Source organism: Elephantulus edwardii, unplaced genomic scaffold (genome assembly GCF_000299155.1).
Source record: "Elephantulus edwardii isolate Elephantulus edwardi_28Jun2011 unplaced genomic scaffold, EleEdw1.0 scaffold00051, whole genome shotgun sequence".
NCBI classification, from domain to species: Eukaryota; Metazoa; Chordata; class Mammalia; order Macroscelidea; family Macroscelididae; genus Elephantulus; species Elephantulus edwardii.
Genome location: NW_006399801.1, coordinates 10,017,060 through 10,038,879, shown reverse-complemented (window position 1 = coordinate 10,038,879; position 21,820 = coordinate 10,017,060).

The following is a 21,820-nucleotide window of genomic DNA, read 5'->3' as shown; positions in this document are numbered from 1 at the left end:
ATATATATATATATATATATATATATATATATATATATGAAGCCTTGGTGGTATAATAAACACCCAATTGTTAACCAAAAGGTCAGTGGTTCAAACTATTGATGGTTCTGAGGCGAAAAGATCTGGCAATAGGTTCTTGTGAAGATTATAGGCTAGGACACTTTATAGGGCAGTTCTGCTCTGTCTTGGAGGGTCCCAATGAGTCAGACTCACCTCTCGAGCACACAGCAGCTGTGAAGTTAACCTGGAGGGGAGCGAGCATCCACATGAGTAGCATCCGGACTTTGGGCCTCCCAGGGCCTTCTGATTAGGAGTTCTCCCTCCTGGAAACAAGTGCTCCACCCTCCTTGTGGTGACGGCAGAGGAAGGGGCTCCTCCGATTTTCTGCAATGGTTTACTTAGACAGGCATCAATAATTCAAGATCCCAGCTCCTTTCTGAAAGCCAGGTGAGGGCAAAGGGCTTAGCACCAGGCCAGCAGCCCATTTGCTCCCTCCTGCAAGACTCCACGGAGATCACTCGGCTCCTGGCTGCCCAGACCACAGCTGCGTTTGGAGAGAAGGCAGTGAGCATTGATGCCGGGGTTGAGATCTACTCTTGTTCTCTTTCTTTAGCTACTTAGGAGCCTACCTCTGTCTATGAGAATAGCAGAGGCCACTTCTGGAGCAGACGCTCTTCTGGACTGCCCCCAACCCCCTTGTCAGCAGGTTACCCCAAACATGGGTTCTGATCTCAGCTACAGCCTCAGTCTTCTGAAACCCCACCAGGTAAGGAAATGGCCTTCTGTGATACTACACATATTTATGAAGCTTCAAAGATGGAAAAGTAGCCCTTGACTTGAGAGGCATGTCTAAAGCTTGAAGTAGATTTTCTGTGTGGGATCTGGAGGGGAAAACAGGAACAAGCTTTTTCTTCTAAAATATGGATGTTTCATGATACGGGGATCTAGGTAAGTAGATCTTTAAGTATTCTACTTTCAAAATTAGGAGCCCTGCTTCTGTAGTCAGTTAAGTGCTAGACTGATAATGAAAAAGTCAGCAATTCGAATCCACCAATTCCTCCGCTAGAGAAAGATGATGCTGTCTCCTCTCTTTAGTATTTATCACATCAGAAATCTGCTGAAGGGTCAGCTCAAGTTGAAATTAACCAGAAGACAGTGGATTTGGGGATTTTCAAACTATGAGTAGTCCTGGTGACACATTGGTTAAGTGCTCGGCAGTTAAGCCAGTGGTTGGTAAAACCACCAGTCACTGCAGCTCACATAAAGAATGAGGCCGAGGAAACCATGAGGGGAAGTTCTACTCTGTCCTGTTGGCTGGTTGGAGTCAGAATCAACTTGTAGTCTTCTAACAATAGTCCCGGTTTTCTAAAATGACATCACATGCTTGAAGTCTGATTTCATTCTTTGTTTCATGGTGGGTCTTCCTTCTACAACTAGGTCTCAAACATCTCCTCTTTATAGGGCTTGACATGTTCACTATTTCTCCGAAAAAGTTATACTAACTAGTATTTGGGATTTAGAACGTAAACTGTGAGAAGTGATTCCCAGGTTGCAGATGCAGAGAGCCACCCTGACCCTGTAGTCAGGCTTCAGTCAGAACACTTGGCCACCTCTGGGGCCACCTCTGGAAAGGGAAGCTCATCTCCACATTTACAGATCATCAAAGAAGACACTAGAATATTTTTAGACATCCCACTTCCCTGTGCAGTAATCTCCACTGGCAAGATAACTTTCTTATAAAGCCAAACATTCAGACCATTCCCCACAGTCTTCCCTAAACAATCATGTTTATTTGTTGTACGTGTTCAGATATTAACATTTTATTAACTTGAAGATATTTTACAGTTGTGATTTCAGTTTTGGCTTCCCTGACTTCTTGTTAGCGGTTTCATCTAATCTTTTCCTGACTCCAGAATGCTGGCCCAATTTGGGCCACCAGCTGCTGTGGTTGCAGGTTACCTTCAAGATGATTCCAACACAGAGACCCCAGTGTGCTGAGGAGAACTGCTCCATAGGGTTCTCCAACCCGTGGGTGACCTTTGGGAAGCAAAGCACCAGGTCTCTCTGCCAAAGTGCCTCTAGGTAGAAGAAAACTGCTGACCTTTTGGTTAGTAGCCAAGTGATTAATCATTTGCACCACCCAAAGATCCAGACTGTTGTTGGTATTATGTTCTGTCGAGTCGGAACTGACGCATAACTGAATCTCCAACGGGTTTTCAGAGGCAATAAATTGCACGGAGTTGATTGTTCACCTTTCTTTCATGAAGCAGCTGGTGGATTTGAACCACATACTTTTGTGTTGGCAGTGCAGTTCTTTACCACTAAGTCATCAGAGCTCCAGACTACTAATGTAATCTTTTCAAACTAAAATGGCATCATATCAAACCAAAACCAAAGAAAGCCTTCTGCTGTTGAGTCAATTCCAAGTCATGGTGATCATCTATGGTGTTTTTGTGGTTATAAATCTTTATATGCAGAGAGTGTCTCATCTTTTTTCTTATAGAGTGGCTGGTGGATTTGAACTATTGAAGTTTCAGTTAGTAGCCCTATATGTAACAGTCATCCCCTCCTTGTCTCCAAGTCATCTATCTGATAACCTCTCATTAAGTGTTAAATCGAGAACAAATATTTCCTGTGACCACAACCTGGTACAGGTATGTCTTCAAATGAATCTCTTGGTGTTTTTGGAACTGTGATTTCTGTACTGTTGTTGTTGTTATGTGCTATTGGGTTACCTGCAACTCATAATGACTGTCCTATGTACAACAATTCTGAACCCTGCCTTATTCTGAACCAATCTCGTCATCTCCGACAGACTCAGTCCCACATCTCCAGTTACTGATTCAATCCATCACTGTTCTGAGACACCCTAATTTTTTTTTCCTCTTTTTAAAAGTTTCACCACATAGCAGGCCACCCTAATCACTCACTCAGTGGTCCTGGGGCATGTATAAATGAATTATACTGACTTACTCATAGTAGGTCTAATTAGGAAGAGAGGAACAAACATAGATATTTCAGTACACTTAGTGTGGTAAATGCTTGGAAACTTGGAGGGACACTAAAAGAGAGGAAGACCCTCAACCAGGTGGCTTGACACAGTGACTGAAGCAAAGGGTTCAAGTGTGTCAGAGATTGTAAGGATGGCACTGGATAGAACAGGGTTCAGGATCTGTTGTTCATGAGGTCACTAGGCATCATACATGATTCGATGGCACCTGACAACAACAGAGAGGTAAGCCAAGGTGTTTTGAGGGCTGGTATAAGAATGTAACATGGGTATTGACAGCCTATGCCAAGAAATACATCTGGAGATGAAATGTAAATTGTGTCTTGATGTAGAAGTTAGTCAGATGAAGAAATTGTTGTTGTTGTGGTTGTGTACTGTTGAGTCAGAACCAATCCATAGCTGACACTCCAGCAGGTATTCAGAGGCAGTTAATAGCACAGGAGGAGATTGCTCCTCCTTATCCTGTGGAGCGGCTGGTGGCCTCAAACCTTGTGCCTTCAGGATTGCAGCGCAGCTTTTTGCCACTAGGCCACCAAAGCTCCCTATGAAGAAATTAGTGTCAGCCTAAAGATTAAAGTGTACCTGATTTAAGCCATTGGCTTTTCAATCACCTGCTATGCATCTGAAAGCTGGACAATGTATAAGAATGACAAAAGACAGATTGATGCCTTTGAACCGTGGTTTTGAAGAAGACTGCTGAATGACCCATGGACTGCCAAAAGAACAAACACATACTCTTGGAGAAGGTGCAGCTAGAGTGCTCCTTAAAGGAAAAGATGGAGAGGCCCCATCTTACTTATTTTGGGCATATTGTTAGAAGAGACTAATACTAGGAGAGGTACATCCTGCTTGGGAAGGATAGCAAAGGAAGAGTTAGTGAAAGAGATGAATTGACTCAATGGCTGCGGCAGAGATTATATCAGAGATGATAAGGATGGCACAGGAGACAGAAGTTAGGGAGGAAAACAATTCTTTAAGCAAAAGAAACTAAAGACAGTTTATTGGAATATAAACCTACTGCTAAGTTCTATCACATCAAGCATGACATCATTGTTCTTCAGTACTTTGGAGAGGTCCCTGATAGCAGACTTTCCCCGTGCAATACGTCTTTTGATTTTTTTGACTGATGGTGTTGATTATGGATCCAAGCAAGATTAAACCATTGACGAATTCAATCTTTTCTTCATCCAGCAGGATGTTGCCTATTGGCCCAATGATGAAGATCTTTTTTTTTCCTTTATGCTGAGATATAATCTATATTTCAGGCTGTAGTCTTTATGTAGAACACAAAGTAGTGTTTATTACATCACTCCTTGGTAGTATAATTAGTTAAGTTATTCAGCTTTTTACTGAAAGTTTAGAGATTCAAGTTCACTCCGAGGTGACTTGGAAGGAAGAAAGATCTGGTGACCTACTTATGAAAAGTCTGCCGTTGAAAAGTCAGTGGAGCCTGGTTCTACTTTAACATACATGTGGTGACCATGACTTGCAGTTTGCTTGATGGTGAGTGGACTGAATTACGTTCTTTCCTTACACTGTACTGTGTCTCCTAATAGCCTTTCAGGGGCTATTATAAGGTGTTATAATTCTCCTTATTACCCAAAAGGATGCCGTTATAGTAAAACTGCCATACAGAGGAAGACTCTAAGGCACAAATAAATAATATCTTTTGGCTCAAGCATACATGAACAGCAAGTCAAGTGTCCGGATTTGAACTGAAAAGGATGACTTTTCAGACTGAAAGCCACAAGCTCTTACACTTCAGCTGAGACTGAAGTTGCATAAACTTTACAGCATTGTAGATACTTAGTTTTAGGTCTGACACTTGGTTATTTCTTGGGTAATTCCAGAGATCCAGGATGACCTTTTGGGTTTAGAGAGGAATCTTCTGCCCCGATGACTGTGATTATCATCCAGGCATGATAGATTGTGCTTCCTAGAAGACATCTGGCCATGTGAAAACCTTTTGAATTGCTACATATTAGGAAGGGGATGCAATTGGGAGGTAGTGAGTAGAGGTCAGGAGTGCTGCTCAACATCCTACAACACAGGATGCTCCTCTATAAGGAACTAAGGTCTAAAATATCAGTAGTATTGAAACTGAGAAACTCTCCTATACAGCATGGACATCATGACCTCCATACCCTTCCCTGGTATTGCTAAAGAGTATTGATTAAACCATGGACTATGAAAAGATTAAACAAATCTGTCTTAGAAGGAGCGTTGCCTAAGTGCTCCTTAGAATTAAGAATGGTGACACTTTATGTCACACTTTGGACATATTGTCAGGAGGGAAACATCTCTGGAGAAGGACGTCACGCTTGGAATGGTAGAGGATTAGGGACAGTCAGGAAGACTCTCAATAAGATGGACTAACACAGTGACAAGGTTTTCAACACAGTGGAGACTGTGAGAATGGACAAGACCAGGAAAGCTTTCATTCTGTTGTCCAGAGACTCACTCTGAGTCAGAGTCAGCTCAGTAGCACCTAACAACAACAATGGTTTTGACAGTTCTGAACCTGTGATGGGAATCATCAGTTCAAAACCTTCTTGGGGTCATCTTCTCTATGTTTGCTTCCATGAGAAAATCCAATTGCTACATATTTCTCAAGTTTTTGGCAGAATAAAATCCTGCAGGCCACATGCCTCCTGGTCTTCCACACACCTGAGGTTCAGCAGCCTGTAATCTGCAGAGTTGTTTTCTCTCAAGAGGTTTAGCCTCCTTCCCCTGACTGCATTTCATCTCGCCTGTTCCTGGCATTGCCTCTGACAGATGGGCAAACTGAGAGAGCAGGTCCCAGATGTGCATGGTCCTCCACGCTCCCTGGCCTGACCCAGACCAGCCAAGACAGTCAGGTACTTATTTGCTTAGCACTGTCTTTTCTTTGCCAGGTTATCTATATTTACTCAGAAAAAGAATGTCCTCAGTTTTCTTTTGAGCCCAATTGCCTGCTCGGTTCCTTCTCTTTTCTGTTTATTTCTTCTCCTCATTTCCCTCATTGATCAGATGCCCTGGAAACATAGCAGGAACAGTGTGTTCTCTGTAATATTTGGTTACACTTAATATTTCTCGGCAGATTGTTGACTTGGAACACCAAACAGCAAAAATTCAGACCTGCTCTGCTTACCCTGGACTTTAGCTTCAGCACAGGCTCCAATTCATGTCAGATCTAGTCCCTCCTTAAAGGCGAATCACGCCTGGGCATTGGGAGCACCCCTGGGCCAGCCGCCAAGCACCCCAGCCCCTTAGTAAGCAGTGGCTCATATCAATGAATGGCTGTAACATACTTGCTGCTTGACTGAATAAAGATACTGCATCCAAGAAAAGTGCCAGATGAATGTACTGTTGGATTATCACTTACTGCCATCAAGTCAGTTTGTCCTCATAGCAACCCTTCCCCGGGTTTTCATGACTGTAAATCACAAAGGGACAAGACTTTTCATCTTTATTCCAAGAAGCCACTGGCACATTTGCATACTAGAGATACCTAGCCTTTTGGTTAGCAGCGCAACTCATTATGGGCTGCATTATCAAAGCTCCCTAGAATTCTCTTCAACAATTCTTTTTCTGCATGAGCCATCGCCATCTAACTACTGACACTAAACTTTTGTGGATACCACTTTCTGATTGCAGGTGTCAAACTGAGAACCCGTGAAACCATAACTTGGTTTCAAGTTGAAATGTTGCTGATCCTGGAGGTAACACAGATCAGTATTTCCTTACACTCGGGAAGTGGTGGTGGTCTCCATGGTGGGGGCCATCTCTCCATAGCAAACAACAACAGCACCACCTTGATTCCTATTAGGTCATTATCCTCTCTCAGGTGCTGATGAGAGACACACACTCTTCCTCCCAGCTGACTTCAACGTTAAGAGTGGGAAACCCTCACAAGGGCCCAGCATTGAGCTTGAGAACACATCTCTGCCTTGGTGGTTTAGGAAATGGCACCAGGAAATGCTGCCAGCAAAACCTTGTTAACAGAAACTATCAATGTATTGCATCTGAAGTTTTTAAGGTGTAAAGGTATATTTCCTTGCATGGTTTAAAGAAGTTAAGAAGATGAATAAAGAAAGAAATTGAGGAGCATGAAATAAAAAACCTGAAGCCAAAGTTTCCTAGGAGACCTGTGTTCATGCCTCACCAAGGTGAATGGAGTCAGTTCAAGGCCTGAAGGCACTGGACAACGTCCAGAGACAAGTGTGAGTTGTTGTCGTTATTGTGTGCCATAGAGTCAGAACTGACCCATAGCAGACCTTTCAGCAGGCTTTCAGAGGCAGTTAATCACACAGGAGGAGATTGCCCGTCCTTCTTCCACAGAGAAGCTGGTGAATTTGAACTGCTTGCCTTCAGGATTGCAGTGCAGTTACAGCCTCAAATATAGGAAGAAATGATTGCAAGTATCTTTTCTCAATGTCAAAGCACAGCCCCTCTGAGTGATCGGGCCCTTGTCTTGATCCTGCTCCATTTTCACCAAGGTAAAGAGTGCTTGGTTTAAGTCTCTTCATGCTACCTATAGCACAGCCTTCTAGGGAGGTGGGGCTCTGCTGGCCCAGGCCCTGTGAGGTGGGGAGCTGGCTGAGGCTCAGTTGTTCCTAGTGAGTAAGGAGAGGAGAAAGGACAGGTCGGTGGAAAAGAAGAACCATTAGAATGTAGAGTAGACAGAGGTTGAGGAGCCAGTGGAGCGAGGGGAGAGTAAGGAAAGCAAACATGTAAGGAGACAGATGTGAAAGAGAGTACTAGGTAGACAAAAAGTTTAAGACATCATTTTGGACAATGTTATTATTCCCTCATTCCCAAAGATGGACTGAATAAAGAATCACATTACTCTTGAGTTTTTTAGGAGTTTGATGAATCTAATATTTTCAATTCCTGTTCTTACTGAGGTGGGCCATGAGGATTCAATTTTACTCAGGCTTTATGACTTTTTTCTTCTTCTTACAATTATGTACATTCTTCCCCCAAAAGGCAGGGCTTCATCCACAGTGAAGACACAGGAGAATGAAAGGCGAGAACAGAAAAGAAAGCAGGAATCTTTCTCTTGGAGACACTTTTAAACTGTTGGCTAAATGGGGGAAAGAAGCTTTCATTTATTTAGGTTTATTCACTTTTTAAGGTTTATTTCGGGAATATAGTCATCACAGTTATTTACAAGGCTATTTTATTTCAAGAGTTCAAGAATTATTCATTAGGGGGAAAAGGTGTGAATATCCCAAGGAAATCATGGTTTGCTAGAGTCAGAATTTAATTTAAACTACTGCCCCAAGGTGGAGCACGTCATTATGGAATTAAGATTTGAGTAATAATCACAGGCACCACAAAAACTCTTTCTCAGGAAAAGAATTGGCTATTTTAATTAAAGCTTCTCTCTACTTAAACTTCTAAAAGTTTCTATGTCCGCACTAATGATTAGGATTGGACATGACAAAGACACAAGGCTGTCAAACAACATAAAGAGCCCAACCCTTATTGATTGCAGTCTTATCCACAGCTGAAGTATTTTATGTTCTAGTCTACTTGGAGAAGGACGGTAAAATCCATTCATTTCATCAGGTGGTCCTATCTTTTCTACCTACAACATTAGGTATTACTGATGGGACAATGCACATATTCGGATTCATGTTCAACGTCCTCACCTTCTGAGCAGCATTTAATTCCTGGTTCCAGCAGAAGTAAGAAAGAGAAAAATAAATGGAGCAATGGTGGTGGTCATCAATAAATACTGAGAGAGGCCGTGAGACTAGGATCAAAGGGTGCCAATTTCTTTTCTCAGTTTATCAGCCTCTCCATTCACCGTCATTCACAAAAGAAAGTTTGTCCAGGAAGATGAGCCATAACCAGGTGATGACCTGCCCGAACTTGGTGACTGCTCCAGTCAAAGAGAAGCCTTTCCTCTGACTACCTCAGAGGGAAAAGAAACAAATCTTTCCTCTCTCCTCTCTGCCTGTCTTCCAGCCCCTCTATTCCTTGATATCAAAGCCTTTCTGAAAAAAATGTGAAATTGAAAGGATAGACTTCAATTATTTCATTTTGCAAAGGTTAAAAAGGTTCTTGTAAATGACTGATGCAAATACTGGAAACTCGGTTAAAACAACTGGGTACCAGATGGCAAAGGAAAGTGGTTTACTGTAAAGTGTTACAGAGTAGGAGCTCATTTACAAGAAGCAATTACACAAACAGCCCTAAGTATCCAAGATCCCATAAAAGGGTGGCTGGGGTAGAAGCACAAGAGCGGTTGCACATGTATGATTTTTATCCTCCCATACAAATGCCTAACAGTGTCAAGGTTTCTTTGACTTGTTGCCCCCACCCTTCACCTTTCAAAGGATACCAAGTTTCTTAGGTGGAGCCCTAACAGAAAAAAGTTATACCACAAACACAGGCATTTCTATTTCTCCATCACTGATTTGCATAAGGGAGTCTCATAATCAGAAAAGTTCAACCACACAAACGGTGCTAAACATTGATGGATGCTGTCACCATGCATCAATATTTAAGTCCAGGAATTTGGTTTTGCTTCAAGTTAAGGAAATAAAAGAAAATGCCAGTTTAAATAATTCTCTCTCTCTCTCTCTCTCTCTCTCTCTCTCATTTTTCCTCCTCTTTCTCCCAGCTCTTGCATCTTCAAATCGAGACTGAACCCAATATGCTATTGCACATGCTAGTGCAATACTAGCTGTTGAATATGCATAGGCACGGTAATGAAGATTATTAAGGTGCATGTAAGAAGAGGAAAAGGCCATAACACTTCAAAAAGTGGACAGTCAGCAAAAGAAAAGAAACCGCTCAACAAAGTTCAGATGCAGTGGCTCAACAATGAGCACAGCAGAGACTGCGAAGGTGATGCTCAATCAGGCGGCATTTGGCTCTGTGGTTCATAGGACAGCTATCAGCTGGAGTCTACACGACAGAACCTAGCAACAGTGAGAATGTGGCGATGGCTCCGCTTTCTCACTCTGTACTCCATGACTGGTCTGAGGGGCTCTCTTCCACCTGGGGCCTTCGTGTGTCCTGTTCAGTTGCCTGAGCTTGCATGCCTGCCTCACGGTGTCAAATGTGTATAAACATCCAAAAGAGGAAGGGGAGAGAGAACGGGTGCTGGGGGTGGGAAGGCGAAGTACATAAAGGGTCACAGAGTTTGATGGACTGAAGGGGGGGGAGTGAAGCAATTAGGAAAGATCCAGGGGGAACCTGAAAAGATGTGGTAATAGTAAGCACAGATCAATAGTGATTAATTTTATAAAGCACAATGTGTGGGAATGAGCATATGAAACACAATGTAAATGAAGAAATGTGTGAAACACAATGAATATGAATGAAACACAATGTATATGAATTTTGTATGTAAATCAATATAAAATAAAAATAAATTTAAACAAAATAAAGATTGAGGTGTGTCCAGAAAAAATAAACTTGTCTACAACCAGACACAGGAGGTTTCTCCACAGTGATTCACTTAATTGTAATCAGTGCCCTGGAGAGACCAAGAGCCCCACCACCTGAATACACAGGCTCACTTTAGGCGATAGCATGGAGCCTTGTTAGAATCCATACATTCGTCAAGTGCTACCATCAGAACTTTCCTTTGGTGATAAATACAGACAGACAAGAATGTAGACAGATCCATGCTAAGATAATCAATAAAATAATTTTGAAGCACTAGGAATGTGCAGAGCCCTGGCATAGGGCCTTGCAATCACAGTGCCCATTCACTTGGCCACATACAAAGTCTAGCTGGCCATATTTATCCAAAAGAAAATGGAACTGGAATCCAGGCTGCCATGTAACTATGCTGCCATGTTGATTTTTACACTTTATAAACTTCTACAGAATTCAGCCTAACAAGAGGATTCTACACCCAACAAGATACACTGAAAATGGAGTTGGCAGGTAGAGACAGATAAAATATACCTTATAAAAGTCAGTGATACACAAATGTTTATTAGTTAATGAATGAGTAAGCAAAGTGTAGTGTAGCCATGCAATGGATTACTATTTGACAATAAAAACAACTATTTACTGAACATTCCATGCACGGTCAAAAAAATAAAAATATTTGTCTTGGAGAGGGTGCAGCCCGAAGGCTTTTTGGAGGCAAGAATGGTGAGGCTTCACCTGACATACTTTGGGCATGTTGCTAGAAGGGGCTATTCCTTAGAGAAGGACATGATGCTGGGAAGGGTGGAGGGTCAATGAAGGAGAGGAAGGCCCTCAATCAAGTAGATTGACGTGGTGACTGTTACAAAGGGCTTTTGTGTGTCAAGCAGTGTGAGGACGGTGCAAGATGAAACAGGGTTCAGATCTTTTGTTCATAGGGTTGCTATGAGTCATACTTGATTCAATGGCACTTAACAACAACAATGACAACACTGTATTGTGATACAACATGAATAAACTTTGAAATATTATGCCATGTGAAGTGAGCTAGAAACATATTGTTTCATTCAAGCCATATTTCAAAAGGCCACATATTGTATGATTTCATGCATACAAAATATACAGACAAGACAGAAATAAAGATAGAAAGTAGATTAGTTGTTGGTAGGAGCTGAAGAATAGACTGAGGGTAATTCCTGAAAGAGTCACTCTATAAACCCAGTTGCCTTTATTATTATTGTCTATCACAGCCCTCCTTAGGAACACAGACAAATCCACACCAAGGCAATCAAAGAAATATTTTTGTTAGCGATTCCAGGACTTTTGACACAAGATTATTTGAGATGGTAGATATTCTATAACATAAAATCATTATCAAATTAGTTCTGATGATTATACAATTTTGAGAATGTATGTTTAAAAATTTATTAAAATATACAATTCAGATGAGTTTTATTGTGTGTATATATAACTTAACAAAACAAAAAACACTTGGTGGCTCTGGTTCCCAAGGCAGTGACTGCCCTACACATGGATGGCTACCACAGAGGAACACTGTACTTCACAAAAATATCCTTAAAATATCTTCCAACACATGGCAACCCCACATGTTGCAGGGGAGTATAGCACTCCAAGGGGATCTCAAAGGCAGATCTATTTAGGAAGCAGATTCCCAAGGCTTGCTTATAAGGTGTCTTTGGGTGAGTTCAAACCACTACCTTTCAGGCTGATAACAGAGCAGATAATGGTTTACACCACCCAGGGGCTACAAGAAAATACCCTAATTGGTCCAACTGAGAATCTTCTACAAGTTTGCCCAATTGAGCACTGGAGTCTGCCCCCTTTTCCTCCCTGACTATCTGCACTCTTTGGACTCCTTCCTTCTCGCCTTCTGAGGTCTGATAAAATGCTAGCTAGATCTTCCCCTCCCACTGCACCCTACTTCCCAAAATGCTTAACTCATAATAGATAATATAGAAATACTTGTAATATAAATCTAAAACAATGGCATGGACTAAGGAGGCTTGTCTACATATTTTTATATCTCTTGTAACCATCAGCATAGTCTCTGCCTTTTTAACTTGATGAGGTAACAGATGGTTCATTGGGCCATTTCCTGCTCAGTGCCTTCACATAAACCTCCTGGATTATCTACTATGAATAAAAGGAAGTCTATCCACACCTATCATAAAATAAAGGCCATAGTGTCACTGTATATTACTAGAGTTAGTTGATCACAAAGATAAAGATAGTTTCACATCACAAAATCTGGAGCCTATGGATGTGATCTTATTTGAAGAAAACGATCTTTTCATTTAAGGATCTTGAAATAAGTTAATCTTGGATTGTATAGAGGGCTCTAAATTCCATGGTCAATGTCCTCACTTGAGAAGCACGAAGCAGAGACTCATGGGTAAGAGAAGAGGTGATGTGAAGACAGAGGTTGGAGTGATGTAGCTAGGATCTGAGAACTATCAGAAAGAAACAAGGAAGGATGGAGCATGACCTTCTTACCCTCAGAGCTGAGAGAGAATAAATTCTATTATTTAAGCCACAGAAGCTCTAAGATTTTAATTACTACAGTCTTCATGATGTATGGATATATTGAAATATTTGACAAGTGCTTTGGTTTTCTTGTGTACGTGTATATGCCTATATAAAACACTCAGACAAACTCACATATCTGAATGAATTGTTAGTGCATCCACTCCCATTACACCCATCAAACAAGACTGGGTTATCTGTTTACACGTCTGTTTCAGACATGACTCCTTTTGTTTGGTAGGTATGTCTATCTTGGTCATAGCCTGTCACTTAATGCTTCACACGAGGCTTGCCAGAGATGGTCTAAAAAAGTTCAACAAATTCACTGAAAATAAATGATGTTACTGTTGTGTTATGTGCTATGGAATCAAATAAAACTCATAGCGAGCCTATGAACAGGGCTCTGAACCTTGCCTTATCCTGAGCCAACCTCACCATTTCTGCCACACCTGCCACACACATTGCCACACTCACACGTCATGCAGGGTCTTTTTCTCCTGTGCTGACCTTTCACCCTTCCAAGCATGCATGTCCTTCTCCAAGGACTTGTTTCTCCTGGCAACATGCCTCAAAGTATGTGAGTCAGAGCTTCAAAAATCCTTGTCTCCAAGGAGTAACCTGGTTTCATTCTGTCCAGAACAGGTCTTTTTACTCTCTTGGAGGTCCATGTTATGTTCAATACTCTTCTCCAGCAGCTTGGCTCAAAAGCATCAAATCTTCTGTCATCCCTTTTCACTGTTCATCTCTCAGATGGAGAGATGCAGATTGAGAAGACCATGTGTTGGATCAGGTGCACCTTAGTCTCTAGACTGACGATGCTCTTTAGAATTCTGGAGAGTTCCTTGACAGCAGATTTTTCTAATGCAATTCATTTTTTTATTTCCTCATGGCTGGTGCCAAAAGAGTTGATTGTGGATCTGAGCAAGATGAAATCCTTAAAAACCACAATCTTTTATCCATTGACTATTGGCCCAGTGATGAGGATCTTTGTTTTCTTAATGTCGAGATGCAATCAATATTGAAGCCTGTAGTCCTTAATCTTCTTAGGCAAACACTTGAAGTTCTCCTCAGTTTCAGTGATTTAGGTTGTGTCATCTCTGTAGATTGTTGATGAAACTTCCTCCAATCCTGATTCCACACTCTTTTCCATAAAGTCTAGTCTCCTGAGTGATCTGCTCAGCATATATATATATATATATCAAAGGTATGGAGAAAAAAATACATCTCTTACACTCCTTCCTTGATTTTCAACCATGTAGTATTTCCGTGCTTTGGCCGGACAACAGCTTCCTGGTCTTGGTTTATGTTTCACATGAGTACAATCAAGTGTTCTGGGATAGCGCAAAAAGTTCATCAAGTTTTGGTGTACAGGAAATCTGCTTTATTCGGACACCTAGTAATTTTAATATCTATATTTTCTTACTTATCAATCTTTAAAGACACGAGGATAAAAGTAAGCTATCTGGATAATACATCCTAAAAGTTAAACCTGGAAGAAATTGCCTCCAATGTAACAACTGTAACAGGGTTTCTCAATTTTAACTTCATTGAACATTTTTTAATGAAATGTATTTTTAGTTTTTAAAGAAAATTGATTGGTTTTTAAAAAAATGCTTATTTTTTATATTTCTGATCTGAATCAAAGTTGACAGAGTATGTTGGGGTTTGGGGTGGTATAATGCTACACTGTTAGGACTGTCCCACACATCGTGGTATGACTGGAATCTACCCTAAATGCCAGTAATCCCATCAGACTCAGTTGTGACAACCACAAATATCTGTAGATGACATCAAACGCTCTGGGGGGAAAAGCCATGCAAGGGTGACAACCACTGTTTAGGAATTACACAGAATGGCCTTCTGGTATGTTTCCTGTTTTCTATCTCTAGAAAGTGTTTGTTTTGGTTTTGTTTGGTTTTTTTTCTTTGTATACTGAAACCCAAGATTGAATTTTACCAAGTTTTTTCACATAAAGAATTCTAGTTTTAAACATAGTTTCAAAATTCCTACTCATATTTTGCTCAATCAACTGTTAAAGCAAAAAAGAATAGAAACAACTAAATTATCATTGATGCTTTGTATGTTGTTGTTGTTGTTGTTATGTGCCATAGAGTCGCTTGCGACTCATAGCGACCCTATGTACAACAGCCCTAAACTCTGCTCTGTCCTGTGCCAATAACAAGTGATGGCAAAGACCATGGCATTTATCAAATGCACCTTAGTCTCCAGAGAGACACCATTGCTCTTCAGTACTTTGGAGAGGTCCCTAACAGCAGACTTTCCCATCACAATACATCTTTTAATTTCCTGGCTAATGGTGCCAAGAGTGTTAACTGTGGAGCCAAGTAAACTAAAGCTATGAACAATCTCAATCTCTTCACCATCCATGCTGATGCTGTCAATTGGTCCAGTGGTGAGAATCTTTGTCTTCTTGATATTGAGCCTCAATCCATATTGGAGGCTGCAGTCCTTGACCCTCTGCAGCAAGCATTTCAGGTCCTCCTCAGTTTCAGCAAGCAGAGTTGTGTCATCTGCATAGCGCAGATTGTTGATGAATCTTCCACCAATCCTGATACCACACTTCTCCTCAATACTAACATAAATCACACTTTTTAATGATTAGTCATTTATGATTTACCAAGACACAAGGGCACTTATAATAAATTTCCAGACCAGTGTGGATCATAAGAAATCATGGCTAATACTGGGAAGAGTAAGAATCCCAGAAAACTTCATTGTGCTCATGTGAAAACTATGCCTAGATCAAGAGGCTATTGTGCTAACAGAGCAAGGGTTTAAAATTAGGAAAGACATGCATCAGTGTTGTATCATTTCTTCATATCTATTTAATCTATATTCTGAACAAATGATTTGAGAAGGTAGATTCTACAAAGGTGAGTGTGGCATCTGAATTGGGGGAAGACTCATCAATAAACTTCATTATACAGATGACACAACCTTGCTTCCTAAAAGTGAGAAGGATTTAAACCACTGTCAGAGACCTCTCCAAAGTACTGAAGAGCAACAATGTCAGTCTGGAGACTAAGGTGCACCTGATCTAGCCATAATTTTTGCAATTTCTTTCTATGAATCAGAAAGATGGTCAATGACTAGGGATGATAGAAGGAGCATTGATGCCTTTGAGTTTTACTGCTTGAGAAGAGTATTTACTATACCATGGACTGCTAGGAGAACAGGTTTGTCCTAGAGAGAGTGAGACCAGGCTGCTCTTTTGAGGCAAAGATTCTGAAGCTTTGTCTGATATACTTTGGACATGTTTCAAGGAGAGACCAATTCTTGGAGAGGGACGTCATGCTTGTGAAGGTGGAGGGATGGTGCAGGAGAGGAAGACCCTCAATGAGATGGATTGATTCAGTGACTGGGAAAATGGGGGTAGGTGTGCCAGAGACAATAAGATTGGCAAAGGATAGAGCAGAATTTACGGCTGTTGTACATAGGGTTGCTATGAGTCACAGGTGACTCAACAGCACATAAGAACAACAACAGCAGAAGGTTAAACTGAAGCTTTAAAAATGAATTGCATCTCAATGTCAAGAAAATATACATCCTCATCACTGGACTTATAGGAAAAATCATGATAGATGGATAAAAGATTGAAACTGTCAGTGACTTCATCTTACTCGGACCAACATTCAAAACACTTGGTACTGGTGTAATAAACACAACATGCATGAACTTTATAAACTTTGTATGTAACCCAGTATAAAATAATAAAAATTTAGAAACAAAAGGAAACAACACTTGGTACCACCATTCAAGATATTAGGAGACATATTACACTGGGAAAATATGTAGTCAGGGACCTCTCCAAATTATTGAGGCTCAGTGCTGCCAGTTTGAGGACTAAAGTACACCTGATTCAAGTCATGGTCTTTTCAGTCACTTGCTGTGCATCTGAGAGCTTAACAATGACTAAGGATGACAGAAGAATTAATGCTTTTGAATTGTGGTGTGGGAGAAGAGTACTGAGTACCTCATGGGCTACCAAAAGAACAAAGAGAAAATGTGTTGGAGAAGGTGCAGCCAGGGTATTTCTTGGAGGTAAACATGATAAAGCTTTGTCTCACATACTTTGGTCATGTTGCTAGGTGAAGTTATATCATACTTGGAAAGGTGGTGGGACAGCAAAGGAGAGGAAGACCCTCAATCAAGTGGTTCTCACAGTGACTGCAACAATGGGCTTCAGTGTGTCAAAGACTGTGAGGATGACATAGGATAAGACAAGGTTCAGAGCTATTGTTCATAAAATCACAATAAGTCATATTTGACTGGATGGCACCTAACAATAACAGCCATCACATTGTCCCCTTGATAGAATTAATCTCTCTACTCTTTTTGTTTCTGTTTCCTGTCTCTTCCTTTCTCTTTTTTTTCTCACTCAGTCAAAGTTGACAGTGACATCTCTTCTCTCCCTCCCTTTTTCTTCCCTTCTCAGTCTCCTCAATCTCCTTTTTTTTTTTCACTTGCGTGTGATACTGAAGATTTTATTTGATAACTTCCATATTCTTTTTTTAAATTAAATTTTATTAGTTTTAATGAACATTTACAGAGATTATGGGTTTTCATTCATTCATTGTTGCACTGTTTTCTCCACCCTCCTCCCCAGTTCGTTCTTCTTCTTTCCCCCCCATGTCTGTTTTAATTGTCCAATTGCCACAGTGCTTGTCAAAGCCAGTTCTGATTAATCTCCTTTGTCAGTGTGTCCTTTGCCATTCCCTATCACTCCTCCTTGAGAGAGACTTCACCCTGATTCATAAGGGAAAGGGGATGGCGTATTCTCTTAGCTACTTCCTGCTGAAAAGGGACGCTGTGGGTTTCAGGGTGAATGTCTTCTCTCACTACTCTAAAGGGCCCCTTTGGCAGTAGGAAACACATAGACTTTCAATCTCCTTATATCTATTCAAATACACTTCCTATCTTAAAGATACATAATTAGATTACCTTTCCTTAAGCTACCTCTTTGTCACTGTTCTCTCTCTTGGTACAATCTCAATTTCACTTTCTTATCTTTTCCACTTTTGGTTTAAATGTTACAGTGCCACTGATCCAAGCTATGGTCAAGTTATTTTCTGTGCATCTGAAAGTTGGACAATGAATAAAGATGTCAGAAGATCAACTGATGCTTTTGTGTTTCAGTGCTGGAGAAGAGTACTGATTATCTTTTAAACTGTCAAAAGAACAAACAAGTTTGTCCGGCAGGAAATGCAACAGGGATGCTTCATCCTAAGGTGTGACCTCTAACACCTTTTATTTCCCTACAGATGGAAAATGAAGAAAAGGGGAACTTCTCTACCACCAAGAGAGATCTGACAGGAGTTGAGTGCATCTTTTTTGGCGTGGAACCTTTGCTAAACGAAACTCCTTGACACAAGGTTAAGTCAGGACATGTGGAGATCCCCAAGGAACACATGCTCTACAGTTGCTGAAGGAAATGGGATGTTCCTCTAAAACCAGCAAAGAAAGAAGGCCTTCTCCTAGAGCTGGAACCTTGAATTTTAACTTCTAGCTTCCCAAATTGCAAGATAAACTTCTGATTGTTAAAGTCATCTACTTTTTGTATCTTTGTTCCAGCAATATTAGAGAAATAAGATACATAAACAAATTTGTAATTACAAATGGTTTTAATACTGAGGTTACATATCAGTGGACATTAAGGAAATGCTTCTGTTTCTTTAAGTTCCAGAAGCATTCAGGGGCTGGAGCATGACAGGGCAGAGTTTCAGCCCCCTTGTGCACGCTCCAGAGCTGCCTGGAGAGCAGGTCATAACAGCTACAACTTGGAGTGGCTTCTCATCTCCAAACAGGTTTGGTCTCTCTGGCAGTTCACTTTGATACATCTTGCTCAAAAACAGCTTCTGTTGCTGACAAAAGGCATGACCTTAGACCCACGAGTTACTTAGGTTCCAGTTAGGCCATGATGCTGTGTGTTCTTCTAGGCTATAATCTGAATTAATGATTCCAGTCAATAGTTTGTTTTAAGAGGAGGCTAGGCTAGATTTAAAAAAAGGAAGAAGGCAAATGAAAGAAAAGAAGACCTGCCTTCCCCTGAGTAAACATGGTGAGCTGACAGCTCCAGTGGGTAAATAATGCACTTTTTAAAGGCCTTTCCAAAGAACTTTATCCAGCAAGCTACTTTTATAAGCTACCACGCTTCCTAACATCCATTTAGTCAAACCATCTTAAAAATATCACAGATTGAAAATGATCGACATATCATTGAATCTGGGTCTGATGGATTTATTTTATTTTTTTTTTTAAGATTTTCTTACCCCCTTTCCTTTGAGTTTGTGAAAGTCATTCTTGAAATATGATCCTCTCCAATAAATAACGCCAATAAAAGTAAATGGAAAGTGGGAGAGAGCATGGTTTCTTAGTGCAGTGTGCAGCACTTTCTAATTGGAAAAGGCTAAAAAGGAGTTTTCCTTGGATGCCTCTCATCTGACTCCAGACCAAACTAAACAATGATTTGCTTTTGAGTTTTGAGGTCTCTGTTACCCAAACTAAAGGGGAAGGTAAGAACAGAAGACAAAAATATTGAGTTATAAAATAGTTTTCTAGTAATGATTTGAGTGGGTGTTTTATGTATTTTTGCAGAATATATAAAATAGAGATATGAAGACCAAAAAAGGGGAAACCTCCCATTTATCAGTTTGTTTCTTGTTGTGGCTTATATGTTGCTATGATGATTGGAGTTATGGAACCAATATTTCAAATACCAGCAGGGTTATCAAGGTGGACAGGTTTTGCAAAAGGATACTTTGGAGAAAGATGACCTAAGTAAAAAAAAAAAGGCTTGATTTACTTCTAAAGATTGATCAATGAGAAGTTTATGGACTGTAACAGACTATAGTCAAACTTTCTTGCTTTGGACATGCCATTGTAGTTGTTATGTGCTGTTTCTTTGATGAAGACTCTATGTGACTCATCGTGGCACTATGAACAATAGGCCTGAACCCTGCCCAATTCTGAGTCAATTTCACTGTCTGTGACGCATCTACCCCCATTCACAGTCACTATGTGCCAATCCATATCATCCAGGATCTTCCTTTCCTACACTGTCCTCCACCTTTCCAAGGATGACATCCTTCTACAAGAATTGGCACTTCCTGGCAACATACCCAAAGTATGTGAGATGCAGTTTCATAATCCTTGCTTCTAAGGAGCAACCTACTTTCACCCTTTCCAGGACAGACCTGTTCTCTTGACAATATATGTTCAATACTCTTCCCCAGCACTACAACTCAAAGACATCAATTCTTCTTTTGTCATCCTTGGTCCCTGTCTAGCTCTCAGATGCATGGCACACAATTGAGAAGATGATGGCCTGGATTAGGCACACCTTAGTCTCTACACTGACACTGTTGCTCTTTAGCACTCTGGAGAGGTCCCTGACAGCTGACCTTGTCATTGGTAGAGCTCAATTACAATTTACTGCAATACAACAAACTGTCAGTCAGATGGAATAGAAACACTTGTAGAAAATTGCTAATTGACCAAGACTTATGTTTTCAGCTGAGCCCCTAGGTTCTTCCTCAACTTGATTTTCCAAATATACAAAGCAAGTCAACAAATGTTATAATTTTCATCAAAGCACCTGTGTACTGGAGAATTGAACTCAGAGTGATCTTTACCCCTGTAAAAATTTTGGCAAATATCTGAAGATGCTTTCTTTTTTTTTTTTCCATAACATGGGAGAAGACAGCTACTAACATCTAGAGGGTAGAGGTCAGAAATGTTACTAAAAACTAAATTATCACCTTTAACAAAAAGTCATCTGGTCTAAATGTCAACAGTACCAGGGTTGAGAATCATTGCATTAAATATATACTTTCTATGGTAAAAATTGTTTGACACAGAATTTCAAGAAACAACGCATGATCAAAAGGCAATGGTGATGAAGAAGGAAGTACAGGCTGCTCTGAAGGACTAGACAAAAAAGTAAAGCCCAGGAATTGATGGAATATCAATTAACATATTTCAACAAACGGAAGCTGTTCTGAACATGCTCACCAGGTTGTACCAAGAAATCTAGAGGACAACTATCTGGCCAACTGACTGGAAGAAATTCATATGTATTCCCATTTCAAAAAAAGATGACCTGGCAGAATGTGGAAATTATTGTACAATATCATTCATATAACTCACAAATAAAATCCCGCTGAAGATTATCCAGAAACAACTGGAACTGTACATTGACAAAAAACTACCAGAAATACAAGCTTGGTTTAGAAGAGGCTGTAGCACTAGAGACATTATAGCCAATGTCAGATGGATCTTGGCAGAAAGCAAAGAGTACCGGAGGAATATCTATCTGTGTTTATTGACTATGCAAAAGCATTAGACTGTGTAGATCACTACAAATTGTGGTCAACCATCAGGAGAATGGAAATCCCAGAACACGTGATTTTGCATATGCAAAAGCTATATTTGGACCAGGAAGCAATCCTGAGACTAAAGCAGGCAAACACTGCATCGTTCAAAATCAGGAAAGAAGTGAGTCAGGCATTCATCTTGTCTCCATACCTTTTCAATCTATATTCAGAACAAATTATTTGGGAGGCTGAGCTTTATGAGGAGGAATGTGGCATCAAGATTGGAGTAAGACTCATCAACAACCTATGTTATGCAGATGACATTATCTTGCTTGCTGAAAATGAGGAGGATCTGAAGTGCTTGCTGCAGAATGTCCAGGACTAAAGTCTTCAATAGAGGTTGAAGTTCAACATCAGGAAGACAAAGATTCTCACCACTGGGCTATTTGGCTGCACCATGATCAATGGAGAAGAGTTTGAAGTTGTTAACAGTTACAGCTTGCTTAGCTCCACAGTCAACACTTTGGAATCAGCAGTTAAGAAATCAAAAGGAGAA